Here is a 14,144-nt window from a genome sequence, read left to right on the forward strand (position 1 = left end):
GTTACGAGGCTGATCGTGATAATTTTTTGTCGAAGATAGTCACAGGCGATGAACTGTGGGTTCATCACTTCGAACCGAAAACAAAACGGGTAATCCGTGGGCTGGCGCCACACCACTTCTCCTCCTCAGCCGGTAAACTCATGGTCACACTCGTCTATTCTTCTGGGATTCTAAAGGGGTGGTTCTTTTGGAAATCCTCCCTCATGGTGCAACGATCAGCTTGGAAGTGTTTGTGATAAACTCCGGAAGGTGAAAAAAAATAGTTTCTATTTTTCCGTGACTACAAAAAGGCCTCACACAAGTCTGCGCTTCCGAAAGTAGCTCACAAATCTTCGTTAAACTGTTCCTCCTCATCCACCCTACAGCTCTAATATCTCACCTTCCGAAATCATGTGTTTGGACCCATGAAGGATGCACACTGCTGGAAGCAGTAAGATGATGATGACGGGGGGTTTATTGACGCACAAAGACGTTGATTCTGACGTCGACCATTGGAGTAATGCTATTTATGCATACAGACCCTCCAATTAAGGTGGTATATGGCCAACGCATCGAACAAAGATTATGTTGAAAAATACATTTTTGTAGCAAAAAGAGTAGGGAATAATAACTGTGTATCTAAAACCTGAATAAAACTAACCTACTTTCGGATAAAGAATGTGTTGCATTACTTGTTGAATGTCTCTCGCACATTTTTCTAAAGACAAGATTTCGTCGAGGTTTAGCAGAGTCGTTAACACTCTGTTTCTTAAACTGAATTGCGCACATTAAACCATCGTGACTGCTTTATGCCACAAAGCATCAGATATTACCAATTAGATTTTCACTGTGGTTGTCGTTTTATAGTCTGCTTAGCTATTAATTGATCTTTTATACTTCAGAGACTGGGATAAGCTGATCCATCATACTGATTTCTAAGTTTTTTTTTTTTCTCTTTTAACTGTCAGACTCATCTAACCGGGTCTCGTGTGCCAACCTCTTCATCTCGAAGTAGCACTTTGTGAGGTTCCTTCTTGGTTTGGACAGCATTTTACCTTCTAAATTCTACATTTTATTCAGACGCTGTAGCTATCAGAAGTAATTCGTTGATGTAGCAGCTGTAGAATACATCAGCAGCGAGTAAGAAGCTGTTTCCTACGCTGGCGTCGTCGTATGGCGCAATAGTGAGGCATCAGATTGAGGAGAAAAATGTGGGCCACGAGAAAGAATACTGCTTGGCGATCTATACGTGGAGATATAACATGCACTTACGCGCGAAACTCAGAATTTTCTTTATTGAATATTCGTTACCAAAGTCTACTTTTGGCACAGCAGATGCTAGGAGGAGCCTGTGTGTTATCAGAGCTTTAATACGACAATACAACTATCTAGTAAACCAGTTAAAACAGTGAACAAATGAATATTGTTAAGTTACCGACAATATACGAATAGCTACGAAGTTTTATGAAGTATGCAAGAGATATGAGCTGCGAGCCATTAACTCAGAGCCTGTTCTTCTGTGACAGTCGGTGATGGAAAGTAATCCGAGTCTGCCCTACATACTACTCGTCTTAACCGTGCTCTTGGTTTTTAGTAACTTTTCGCAATAAATTGTTTCAGTTACTTCATTATTAAGTGTTTTACGGTAAATTAAATGTAAATGACGTGTGACTAGGGCCTCCCATCGGGTAGACCGTTCGCTGGGTGTAAGTCTTTCGATTTGACGCCACTTCGGCAACTTGCGCGTCGATACTATTTTACGGTGTTCAGTAATAAATGCACCCTAATAACATTCTGGGACTTATTTCAAGTAGATTGACTACCCATACTCCCATTTATAATCACAGGTTATCTGCCTGCATCTACTGAATAATCCAGTGCGCAACAACAGCGAGAGATTTACAGAAAACAGGTAGGTGGGGATCCTATGTGTCAGTTCATCAACGTGTTCCGAGGAAGGGTTAACTTACGCAGTCTCGAGCGAGAAGGTACGGCTCATTATACTGTATGCCACCTGCACCACTTTCTAAGGTCTGATGATTAAACTGAGACACTAACATAGTTGATATCTACCCTGAGAGGGTCTTGTACGTGGAATACCCAGTGGGGAAATATTTTTAAAACCTTTGTTCAGGATATGGGATGCACATGGGAGTTCTTGCACATGCCATCGCTTGTGCCGTTAAGAACAATTTTACTGAAACGTCTGTGTTAAAGATGGCAGATGCATTTCGACATGTGTTGGAAAGTGGAGTAAGAAGTAAACTATGAATTAAAATTAACTGTAAAGTGTAAAAGTCTGGAAAAAAAAAGTAATAGGTTCATGTTGCAGAAAATTTGAATCGTGTCCAAGGGCTACGAACATTTTATGAGTGAGACGTAATGAACGATCGTCAAGATGTCACGAGAAAGAAGGAAATGAGACTGCAGAAACACATTTAGCGAGGCCATTCACATAACCAGAGGAAGGAATGATGTGCCCTGGGAGCGCAGGAAGCAATCTGAGAGGCCCAGAGTTCGATACACGTTTGCAGCAGCGGCACATACTTCAAACAGCAATGTCGTCAGGAGGTCGCTGGATCTTACATAAAGTAAATTGAGGTTCACATTAGCTGTAACAGGGCATGTAGTAATTAGAAATTGAGTTTAGTTAAAATAAAGACTGACCAGTAATTCAGAGAAAATGGAAGAGCAGAAAATGACACCAGGTACCTGGGTCAGGCTCAAAGATAATGAAATAAGAATGATGATACAAAACCTTAGCCGTAGAAGCACATGTCAGAATAACTATAATTAAATTATATAAATATATCAAGGAGAATACTACTGGAAAATGAGGCGAAATCTTAAGGAATATTTTCTATATATGGCTTATTGTCGAAGGAGACATGCGAGTTGACAATGAAATAAATAAACGGGGAAAGAAGACATACAACAGTTTTGGCGATATTCGTGATAAATTAGATGCTCTTAATAAGAGGATAGACGATTCCTAAGAGCAGATTAACAAATTGTTGTTGGTGTCACTAAATGAAGCAGTAGAATGTGATTGGTATAAAAACAGTAAAATAAAACCTGCTGATGAGAATGTTCAGCTTCTTAGTGATCAGCAGAGACATAATAGGAAAAAATGTAATTGTTGCTCATCATGACATTGGACAAACTGCATGAGACTATCTATGAAAATTTTAATAAAATGACTGAGAATTTTTGTGAAAGATAAGCAATGAATTTCGCTGCAAAAGTAGCTTCAGATAGTAAGGATAATTATAGTGACTATAGTAATGTGATTATAGACTCACCTATTAAGCATAACAACATTGAACTTGTTAACGATTCTGAGGATTTAACTGTAAGGATAGAAGCATGTGTTAGGCATATTAACAATGGAAGGAACGAGGTAACAACAGTTAGCACTGTTACTTAAACAGAAATGAAGGGCTTACAAGAACAACCTGTCGATTTTAAAGAACATCCTAATTTAGTAGCATATGTTTTATGCAGTCGAATACGAAAGAGGACTATCAGGTAAAACAAAGTAGAATTATCAAGAATACTAACTGTAAAATAAGTAATTTTGTTGTAAAATGAGATCATACCGCGACACCAGAAGTGCAGGAAATGTTCCAAGCTTTTTTGTTCAAATTGCGTAAAATAAACGGAGAGTAAGTGAGGAATAGAGTACAAGCTATGAGTCATAAAACTGATAAATTAGAACTGTTTGTTAGATATGCTAACTGTAATATAGTAGAGTATGCCAAGAAGGCTACCACTGAGAAGGTAATGAATATGGTATGTATATTTGATATATTTGGGATTGTATTGATGAAGCTAGGGAAGACCTCAAGGAAAAAGTAAAAGAGAACGAAAAAACAAAAAAGAAGGGTGATATTTATGAAAAAATACATGCTCCTGATAGTAAAACAGAAGAATGCAGTGAAAATACTACAAAATTGGGTGTGCAAGTAAATGAGATAACAAGAGCATATGCTGGGGATACTTACAGTAACATGGACAATAGTAACAAAGAAAGTAAAGACATGAGTAAAGAGGCCAATGAAAAGGAGAAAACTATTTGTACTTTGCAATCTACTGTCAGGTATGAGAATCTAGACTGTAAAAGAACAGTCGCTGGTGTAAACAATTAATTTGTCACAGGTTAACAGCCAAGTCAACACCAAACTTTAAGGTAGATTTTGGCGTAAAATTGGATGTAAATTATAATGTAGTCACATATTAGCAGATCCACACCACAATATCAGTCAAGGGAAGTTTTAGAGGTTTGGTATCACGAGGCAATCTTTCAGCTTGCAGCTAACGTCCTCAAATATTTGCTACAAATAGTCTAATCCCTGCCTTCCCCTACAGTTTTTATCTTCCACATGTACCAGAAGTACCATGGATATTATTCCTTTTATTTCTTACCTTATCAGTCTACCTAAGTCCCAACGTCCTTCCATAGCACAACATCTCAATTCCCTTCTTTTCCGATTTTACCACAGACCATGATTCGCGACCATAGGGCGCTTTGCTCCAAATGTATATTCTGAGAAACTTCTTCCTCATTTTGGGGCATAGATTAAACAGTACAGGTGGAGATTGTACCTTTGCCTCGCGCTCTTTGTAATTTTTAAAGTACAGGCAACAGCCATCATTTCACTTTTCAGACTTTATTTGCGCTACATTTTTCTGTGCAGTTGTTAGTCACTCAATGTGTCCTCACGGAGGGCTAACAACAATGCATTGTAATAAGAGTTTGACAGTGGTTAGTGTGGTTAATGTTTGATTTCAGGCTGTCTGAAAAAACAGCAGCCTTTTTAAATGTCATGGTGAATTTTTTATTCAAATACTTCTCTGTCAGATATGTCGTCGGACGCTAGTTTCTACCACGTTTTGTACTGCATGACATGCATAGTTGTCCTATCGAATGAGCAGCATCGGTAAACACTTATATCTGGTTCGTTCCTTGGCTTGGTTCCTAAATGTTAAAGCACACAAGTGATCTGAAGGAACCCTTCTTTCCGTCAGAAATGACATGCAGCACGTGGCCGATATTCTGTTCTCCCATAGATTTCTTTCGTTCCCCACTATGCCTCAGAAAAAATTTGGATCGACAGACTCAGTGTCGTGCGGGAGTGGGTGGGCGTGGTGTGTGTATGGGAGGGGGGCAGAGTTGCCAGTGTGCAGCCAGACACACTTGACAAGGTTTCACATGTACCTACAAAACTGGCAACACAGAGACCACGTGACGCTCTAGAATGAGATCCGATTTGATGGTGGCCAGTCCCTGTCACACAGTTCTCTGGAACGCTAATCACACAGTTTTTTCCGGTCAGAGTATATCAGCTGTGGAAGTTGTTTGACAAACAGCTCTCTCATAGTGAAATTATGTGATTTTGTGTAATGCTCCGACACACACTAGTGCTAACGCTTTTGTTCTTATATCGTAAACAATAACTACTGCGAATATATCGGTTCACTAATTATTGCAAGATTTATTTAACTGTCAAAAGGTATTATATTGAAATGATCGCTAAATTACTTTATGGACTTACTTACCAAGCCAGAGTTTTCAGTTAGCACTTCAGTTGCAGTTGAATGGCGTTTCAGAGAACTGTGTGACAGGGACTGGCCACCATCAAATCGAATCTCATTCTAGAGCACCACGTGGTCTCTGTGTTGCCAGTTTTGTAGGTACACGTGAAACCTTGTCAAGCGTGCCTGGCTGCACACTGGCAACTCTGCCCCCTTCCCATCCCCTGACCACCCCCACCGACTCCCGCACGACACTGAGTCTGTCGATCCAAATTTTTTCGAGGCATAGTGGGGAACGAAAGAAAGCTATGGGAGAACAGAATATCGACCACGTGCTGCATGTCATTTCTGACGGAAAGAAGGGTTCCTTCAGATCACTTGATTGCTTTAACATTTAGGAACCAAGCTAAGGAACGAACCAGATATAAGTGTTTACCGATGCTGCTAATTCGATAGGACAACTATGCTCGTCATGCAGTACAAAACTTGGTAGGACCTAGCGTCCGACGACATATCTGACAGAGAAGTATTCGAATAAAAGATTCACCATGACATTTAAAAAGGCGGCTGTTTTTCCTGACAGCCAACAGCCATAATTTCACTTTTCAGGCTTTATTTGCGCTATATATTTCTGTGCAGTTGTCAGTCAGTCAATGTGTCCTCACGGAGGGGCAATAACAATGTAATAAGAGTTTCACAGTGGTTAGTGTGGTTAATGTTTGATTTCAGTAGTGTAAAACCATTTATTCGTTATTTTGGATGCGTTTAATATGGATGGGTTTAATATTTTGCATATTGATTGCCACTGGTGCTGCGAATACACAGGTCCTTATGGAAGCAGCCATTGCGAGTGGATCTCGGTAGATTCCTGAAGGATATTTTTCTGTGCCAAAGATAAATTCTAGAGCAGGAAGCTGTAATGTACGCACATGCTACATTACAACACCGCACTCTGCACAACAGGTAGCCGTTGGCAAGATCTTACCTTGCAGTATACATAAAAGATAAGGTATCGATTTAGAGTAGGCTAGTCCACTTATATTTACCATTCCCACCAGGGTTTTGAGTAGCTAGTAGTGGACACCTCTTTCAGACTTTCCATCTATTACTGTTTGCAGAGATATAGCCGCTAGAACGTTTCTAAACAAATACTTACAGAAGGCGTTGAGCAAAGGTAAAGGATTAAGTTCAAAGTTCATTTTCATAAACTCCACCCACAGCTTCAGTGAACTTTCTAGTTCTCTTAAAACCACCGCAAGTGTATTTTCTGGGACCATCTTGACGTCCGTAAGTAAGGACAGCACACTTTATTATCAGAAAAACCAATTCGTCTCTTGCGTTTACTTTTTCAAGACGTCGCTTAAGGGATAAGGTTCATGGACCTTGGTGGCCTGGAAACGCGATTATTTGTAACGATCCATCTTCCAGGGAACCTTAGGTTTAGATGATGTGTCACCTGATGAGTTGAACGTTTAGTGGCTCCGTCACGCTTGAGGAACATACCCATTCTTATCGCCAACGGAACCACTTCTAATAATCCAGGATGCTCGTTAACAAGAAAATATTGATAAAAGGTGCCCCACAGTACAATGCGCTAACACGACAGGTCCAATCAACTGACTTCTAACACACCACAATATACAACTGCGGAGACGTTTATTTGAAAATGTATCTCCATAAAGGTGTCTGGGTTTCCGTCGGGTCACCAAAGTAAGTTCCAAGTGTGATGGATACCATCACGAGTGAAAGCGGCTTCAGCACACATCGTATTCATAGGATTACTCGTCGATATGTAATTACCCAACGATAAAACTCCAGTGATGTAACTTCATCTCCGTCTTGAAGGTGTTGAATCCTCTTTAAAACTATAAAGACAGAGGCCGTGCATACGTAACGTCCGCCGTACTCTTGAATGTGGAGCACTGATAAATGTAGAAGTTCTGCTCGTGCTTGTCGGGCTGCTTTCTGCCAATTGAATAATCTCTCATTCATCCATACTTCGTTCATTTGTACATTCAGATGAAATATGAATGGTGGACATCGCGCCAGTCTAACGCACTCTAGTAACTTCAGTCTGGTACTCTGCCGTTTGAAAGTCGTGACCTCATACTGTCATCTCTACAAGTAATAGCAACTTTTAATGACAAACTCTGTACACTCAGCATTTGGACAAATATACATGCTTAAACGATACAGTAGAATTGTTCAACAAATGACAGTCACAGGGGACAAATTATATAAAATTAAATAAAGCTGTCGCGCTGGCTAGCCGTGCGGTCTAGGGCGCCTTGCCATGGTTCGCGCGGTTTCCCCGAAGGAGCTTCGAGTTCTCCCTCGGACATGGGTGTGTGCGTGTTGTCAGTAGCTTAAGTGAGCTTAAGTTAAATTAAGTAGTGTGTAAGCCTAGGGACCGATGACCTCAGCAGTTTGGTCCCATAGGAATTTAACACAAATTTCCGAAAAATTAAATACTGCTTCACTATTTAAACGTCAAAACAAAAATCGGTAAATTAACTACGAGCCGCCACTGACTGTAGTATGAAATATTGGCGTAATTACTACAAACGTAATTGAAACGTAAACTTTTGAATTAAACCCAAGTCAAATTGGATTCAGATGTCAGCCTTGGGCCATGGCTGGGAAATGTTGCATTCACATGATGAGCCACCACCACATTTTACTTCTTATCTGACCCAACAAAATATAACTCGCCAATGTGTCCAATATTGGTATTAGAGAACACAGCTTGTACCTGGGCCTCTAAGATCATCTGATCTCAATCCTCCGGACTTCTTTATTTATTTTTGTATACTATATGATCAGGAGTGTTTCAAAAATACGGGAGAGACGAGTGCAGTACTGAATCTAAATCTGAGGGTGACACGTGCGCCTCCCTCGTCAACAGATACAAGAGTATAGTAAATTGTAACAGTAATAAGCTGAAGTATTATTGCCTCTGTAGCTAAAATTGGGCACGAAATGTGTATGGTAATATTGCATACATTAGTAAACGTTATGCTGTAAGTGTTCCTTCTTTCTACCACATGTATTTTGCAATATTTAATGGTTTAATACATTCGTAAGATGCTTGCAAGTCTTCGGTAGATTTTTATCAAGATTGTATATTCAGTCTGCCTATGTCAAAATGATCTCATGTTTTTAATTATTTTCGGCACATATATTTTTAACTGATAAAATGATAGAGAGGTTACCACAACAATGTAAAACGATCATTCAAAATTTTGAGCCTTTCTTTACAGCAAAGCTACACTTTTCATTACTAGACATTTATCCAAAAGAAACCTCTTTGAAATGGATTCTACAGTTTCTGTCAAAAAAACATACGCCACTTTTACCCATGTAGTTTGCCCCATTAACTTATTTCCCTATCTGCTAGATGACTTTCTGTATTCTATATTTCCGATAAAACTTAACTGCAGGGTTGATAGAGATTCAGATTAACATCATTTGACGTATTTCCTGTCATCTATTACGTTTTACAAACATAGATTGCATTAGGAATGTTTTATACTTGTAGATATATGAAGAATGAGTTAGTTTGTGATCATTCTATTTCATTCTGGTCGTTTTGATTGTATACAGGTACCTCAGTATCGTCTTCTATATAATTTAAACTAATGGAATTTCATACAGCTCGTGATTTTTCGAAAGTATACTCTCTGACAATAAAGTGAAGCATCCAGATACATGATCGGATGTCAATTTAATTTCTTACACGTTCTCACCGTCGGTGGGTAAGTAAATGATTAGAGTCGCAATTCTCTGTGACAGGTAGAGCTGCCAACAGAATGCGTTAGTGTCGTTCCCGTTTAGTGTTGTTACCAGACCTGGTAAGGTATAGAAGACGCGCGGACAGTGTCAAACGTTGAGTGCTCTGTATGAAGGACGCGGAGCCATCCCGTTCTCGTGTGATGCAGCGTTACCACCAACTTACAGTTTTAAGGGGATCCGCTTGCGAGTTTCCATTTCTCCGGCTGGCTGAAACGTGCATAGCGAGATTTGTGGGGCACTCGGATCTGACAGTGGCTCAGTGTTGATCTGCATGGAAACGTGAGGGATGTTATACTCGTCACCAAGGTTCCAGTTGACCCTCTCTGACCACCGAAAGGTAGGGTGGCAAAGCACAACGTAACCTTTTCACATTTGCGCCTGCAATACGATAACAAGTAATGGACTGCCTGCACCATTGGTCGGATACTAGCAGCAGCAGCATCTAGGAAATTACGTTCCCGTGCATAGTCTGCTGTTAATATAACAGCACAGATGGCTGCGTTTGGAGTGTTACCGAAATCGGAAAGCGTGGCAATGAATGGCACAGCAATGTGTTCAGCGATTGAATCGCAGTTCTGCGCTATCCCGGATGACCATCGTCACTGAGTATAGTGGCGACTTTGGGAGATGTCCCATTCTCTCGTTGCTTTCGTGGTGTGCAGCGGTGTTACTACTGGAATCATGGTTTGGAGAGCTATCGGCCATGACCTCTGGTCCTGACTCTTAATGGCTGAGGGAACTCCTGCCTCTTCCTGCGATAAGACTCATGTGACAGTGTCTTGGTGACATTTTTCAGCACGACAATGCTCGTCCACGCTTGGCATGTGCCTCTAAAAATTGTCTGCGTGATGTTGAGGTACCCACGTGGCTAGTAAGATCCCCTGATCTTTCCCGATAGAACATGAGTGGAATCACTTGGATGTCAAGGACCAGCTACAGCGCTTGTGGGCCATCTTGCCTCCATAGGGAATACAACGTCTTTATGACACTCTTTCCAACGAATCAGCGTGTTTATCCAGTAGGCAGAACGTCATACTGACAGTTAGGCTCAAACTGTCTAGTTCTTTGCAAATTTCGCTCTGTTTTGTAGTCACCAAAATGACATCACGTGCCCTCTTAACGCGTGAACTTTCATTTCGTTTTCCCTCTCCCTTCTGGCTACTCCGGATTTTTTTTTTTTGGCAATGTGTAAAGAAACAGAAAATCACCACCTCCTTGAAAAACTATAAAAAATTCACGAAATCATTTTTTACATTGATTTCAGTTTATTGCATGCAGGGGTTCTGGAAACATCGTTGTAGCCGAAAGGAATCTGTCGCAAGCGCACCAACTTAGGTGTCTCGGCAATTGCCAAATTAGTATGAACTCAGGTCGGAGCAGATTGTCTGCAATCATCTAAAAAAATACAGCTTCCGTATCCGCAGTTAGCGATAGACGTAACTGGCAGCTGCAATATATGGTACAGAACTAGTCCTTACGAATAAAATGGAACTTTATGGGAGTAGCCAGATAAATGGCGCTTATTGACATCTAGAGACAATATGATTACACCTGAGTTGTTACCTTAACACACCATCTTGGTTTGGCCAGATTAGCCTCTCCTTAACTCATCCCGTATCTTCTACATCAATTTCGTCCAACATTGTTCTCTTCCGCTCCCTTCAGGAGGAAATCTCTTTCACACTTAGCACCTCTTCCCTGCCTTGCCTGTTAATTGTCTCAAAGATAACATTTTTACTGAAGCCGACAAGTAGGAGTGTGGTTAGGGCATTTTTTGAGCAATGAGATACCTTATGGAAAAAGGTAACATACGGTGCTCATATCTAATCTAATTGACTCGAATGGTACTACAGCACCCGCATACCTTAACGCCTCAATCTCACCGACGAGGACTATCTGTATACCTTCAGGTCGACCTCCAACTATCAGTCGTACTTTTCCGATCTCGTCTAAGTAGTGTAACATTTTCTGTAGACACCTACAATATTCCTTACTTACAGAGTATCAGCAAAAGTCGACTTTTTGCATTAGGTAACCATACTTGAACAGATATGCCTGGATATGTCCCCAGCTTTGCTACACCTTCTGCTCTGGACAGTTATGTTGCCAAGATTTGTTACAAACTCTGTACAAAATATGAATCTCTCCTTAGTATCTCGTGACTTGGCGACTATATGGATACGTTCCAGACGTAGGTCGAGGGTTCGTTACTCAGTGGGTTATAGATATTTTTCCCTATTACTTATTGTTCCCTGCACCTGACAATGATTTCTTAAAATGAAATCTGACTAGTTGTACAATAGTTCTGAGTCCACATTAAACTGTAGAACCTCTTAAAACTGGCCTGATGAATCAATGCAAAGACAGACAGGGATGACCAACCCCAATGGGTCATGCCTAGTACAGCACTGTGGTATTCAAATTGATCGTCAGTTTGACGGCAGTTTTAGCTTAATACTAACGACTGTAAAACTCTCTAGAACGAGAAACATACAGACGTCTGAAGTGATCTTAACGCCACTTATTAGGTACAAGATAACACATGAACGATTAATATCGTAGGATGTATTTGATATATAGGAGATCAAACGTTGTAAAACATCGATGTGCTGAAATCAGAGCCTCTAAAAGTAATATAATAGAATAAACAAAGACGTCTGTATGGTTCGTATGTGGATCCTGATAATATCGAGAGTGGTGGCTGGAGTACTGTGACAAGCAGGTAGGTGACCAATTATATCCACGACATCCCTAACATGTTTGATGTGTGACGCTGCAAGAGGAAAGTGCGGGACACGAGAGCAGTGGTACCTGTCGTTCTTCAAAAGGCCTTCCACTGACCTTACAACATGGCGTCCAGCACTGTCATTCTTGAAATACTGAACAGTGCGATTAGTTGTTTGAAAATGGGAAGTACTTCTGGTTCTAAAATCTTCCTGATGTAGATGTTGCTGTTCATCTTCCTTCATTACTCAGGAGCCGATATCGCATGTTGTATTGAATACTGTCCTCATCAATCTTGAAGTAACATCTGTTTGGCGATCGGTATTATAGATTACGGGATTGTGATAATCATGATAGTGTCCCAATACGTATGTGGGGATCACTGTAAGACAAACTGGAATGGAGTCATCCAACAATTCTACATTTTACTACTCAACTGTACAGGATGGGCGTATGGGCAGGCGGTGGGCGTTATGGAATGAATAGGATAACTTTTAGATAAAGGCCATCTATTGTCGAAAGCATGTCACATAGGCCTAGGGAGGTGAGGGTGAGCCAGAACGTAGAGTTTGGCGAAACATAGTTCGCGAAGCTAACGAAAGTTGTTGTCTGCCTAAACTAAGTCCCACAGTGCCGCAGCACCGGGAGAAGTGGGAGGGTCTACATTGCTACAGGGTGCGCGTCCTAGAGAGCGAGAAGACAAGAGAGAGCGGGCTCGGTGACGGATGGCAGGGTATATTCGACGCACCACGCGGATTCCTCCGCCCTGATTGGTCGGAACCGAGAAACCCACGGGGGCGGCAGTTGAACTTTCCAGAGCATTGCCTGCTAAGCGACGCCTGGAACGGCGTTACCTCGTAAGCACATGAGGGAGGCGCATGATCAAGGTGTCCTTCCTCGATGCTGACTTCCTGTTACTAGACCGTGGAACGAAAGAATTTACAGTCAGCTAACACTGCCGGCCGTGGCTTGGCTGTAACAAGAAAAATGAAGTTACCGTTTGAAAGCTCGTATAATAAAGTAAAATCCCCTACTGTCTGGCTCATCTTTTTTCACAACATCGCAATGACACCAGTTAAATATCAGTTCCAGTTTTTTGACAACTGCTGAAAGTTGTGAGCAACCCTTTGTTACAACTGCGATTCGAATAATGTAATAAAGCGACTATATTAGCATAATCTACAGACTATATACTGTGTATTGACACGTTTTGAAGACATTAATAATTGAAACGTGACCACAGGATACATTTGCAAAATGGTGGACATAGATGTTGCGCATATACAGCGCACTCTCATTGAATTCCTTATTTAAAGGAACAAATATGTTGCTGGAATTCATCTTTGCCTTCAATGAGCTTGTGGAGATGTGGGCATTCAAGTGTTAGATGATAAGTGAAACGCTTCAAAGATGAATAAGATTATATCAAATAGATTGCACTGGAAGTTTAAATTATTATTATTATATAGCACTCCATCTTCAGGCCACTCGTGGCCTACCGGGACCATCCGACCGCCGTGTCATCCTCGGTGGAGGATGCGGATAGGAGGGGCGTGGGGTCAGCACACCGCTCTCCCGGTCGTAAGATGGTATTCTTGACTGAAGCCGCTACTATTCCTTGCAGTATCTCCTCAATTGGCATTACGAGGCTGAGTGTGCCCTGAAAAATGGCAACAGCGCATGGCGGCCTCGATGGTCACCCATCCAAGCGCCGACCACGTCCGACAGCGCTTAACTTCGGTGGTCTCACGGGAACCGGCGTATCCACTGCGGCATGGCCGTTGCCGGAAGATTAAATTAGATCAGAAAAACATTTTTGCGATGGACCTATTGTGTGGAGATCCTAAAGGATTAGGAACATGATGGCCTGATAGGAATACGAGTATCCAAGGCGAGCCTGGTAGCAATTGCCTCAGAACTGTCTCCATTGTAGGAAACACGAAAGGACACAGAGGAATTAAAGACATTAGCTGCCAGCGGGCATTGATTTAATTGCGTGGGAAAAGGTGAAAAGGAATTAAAGACATTAGCTGCCAGCCGACATTGATTTAATTGCGTGGGAAAGGTAAAAATTCATACCGCGCTAGGACTCGAACCGCAGTTTCCTGGTTACT

The 14,144-nt window shown here is 41.3% G+C and overlaps 1 pseudogene; it reads right to left on the reverse strand.

Moving 5' to 3' along the window:
* Nucleotides 1–13,698: 13,698 nt before the first annotated feature.
* Nucleotides 13,699–13,816, reverse strand: LOC124553685 (annotated as a pseudogene).
* Nucleotides 13,817–14,144: the final 328 nt, after the last annotated feature.

Source organism: Schistocerca americana, chromosome 1, assembly GCF_021461395.2.
Source record: "Schistocerca americana isolate TAMUIC-IGC-003095 chromosome 1, iqSchAmer2.1, whole genome shotgun sequence".
NCBI lineage: Eukaryota > Metazoa > Arthropoda > Insecta > Orthoptera > Acrididae > Schistocerca > Schistocerca americana.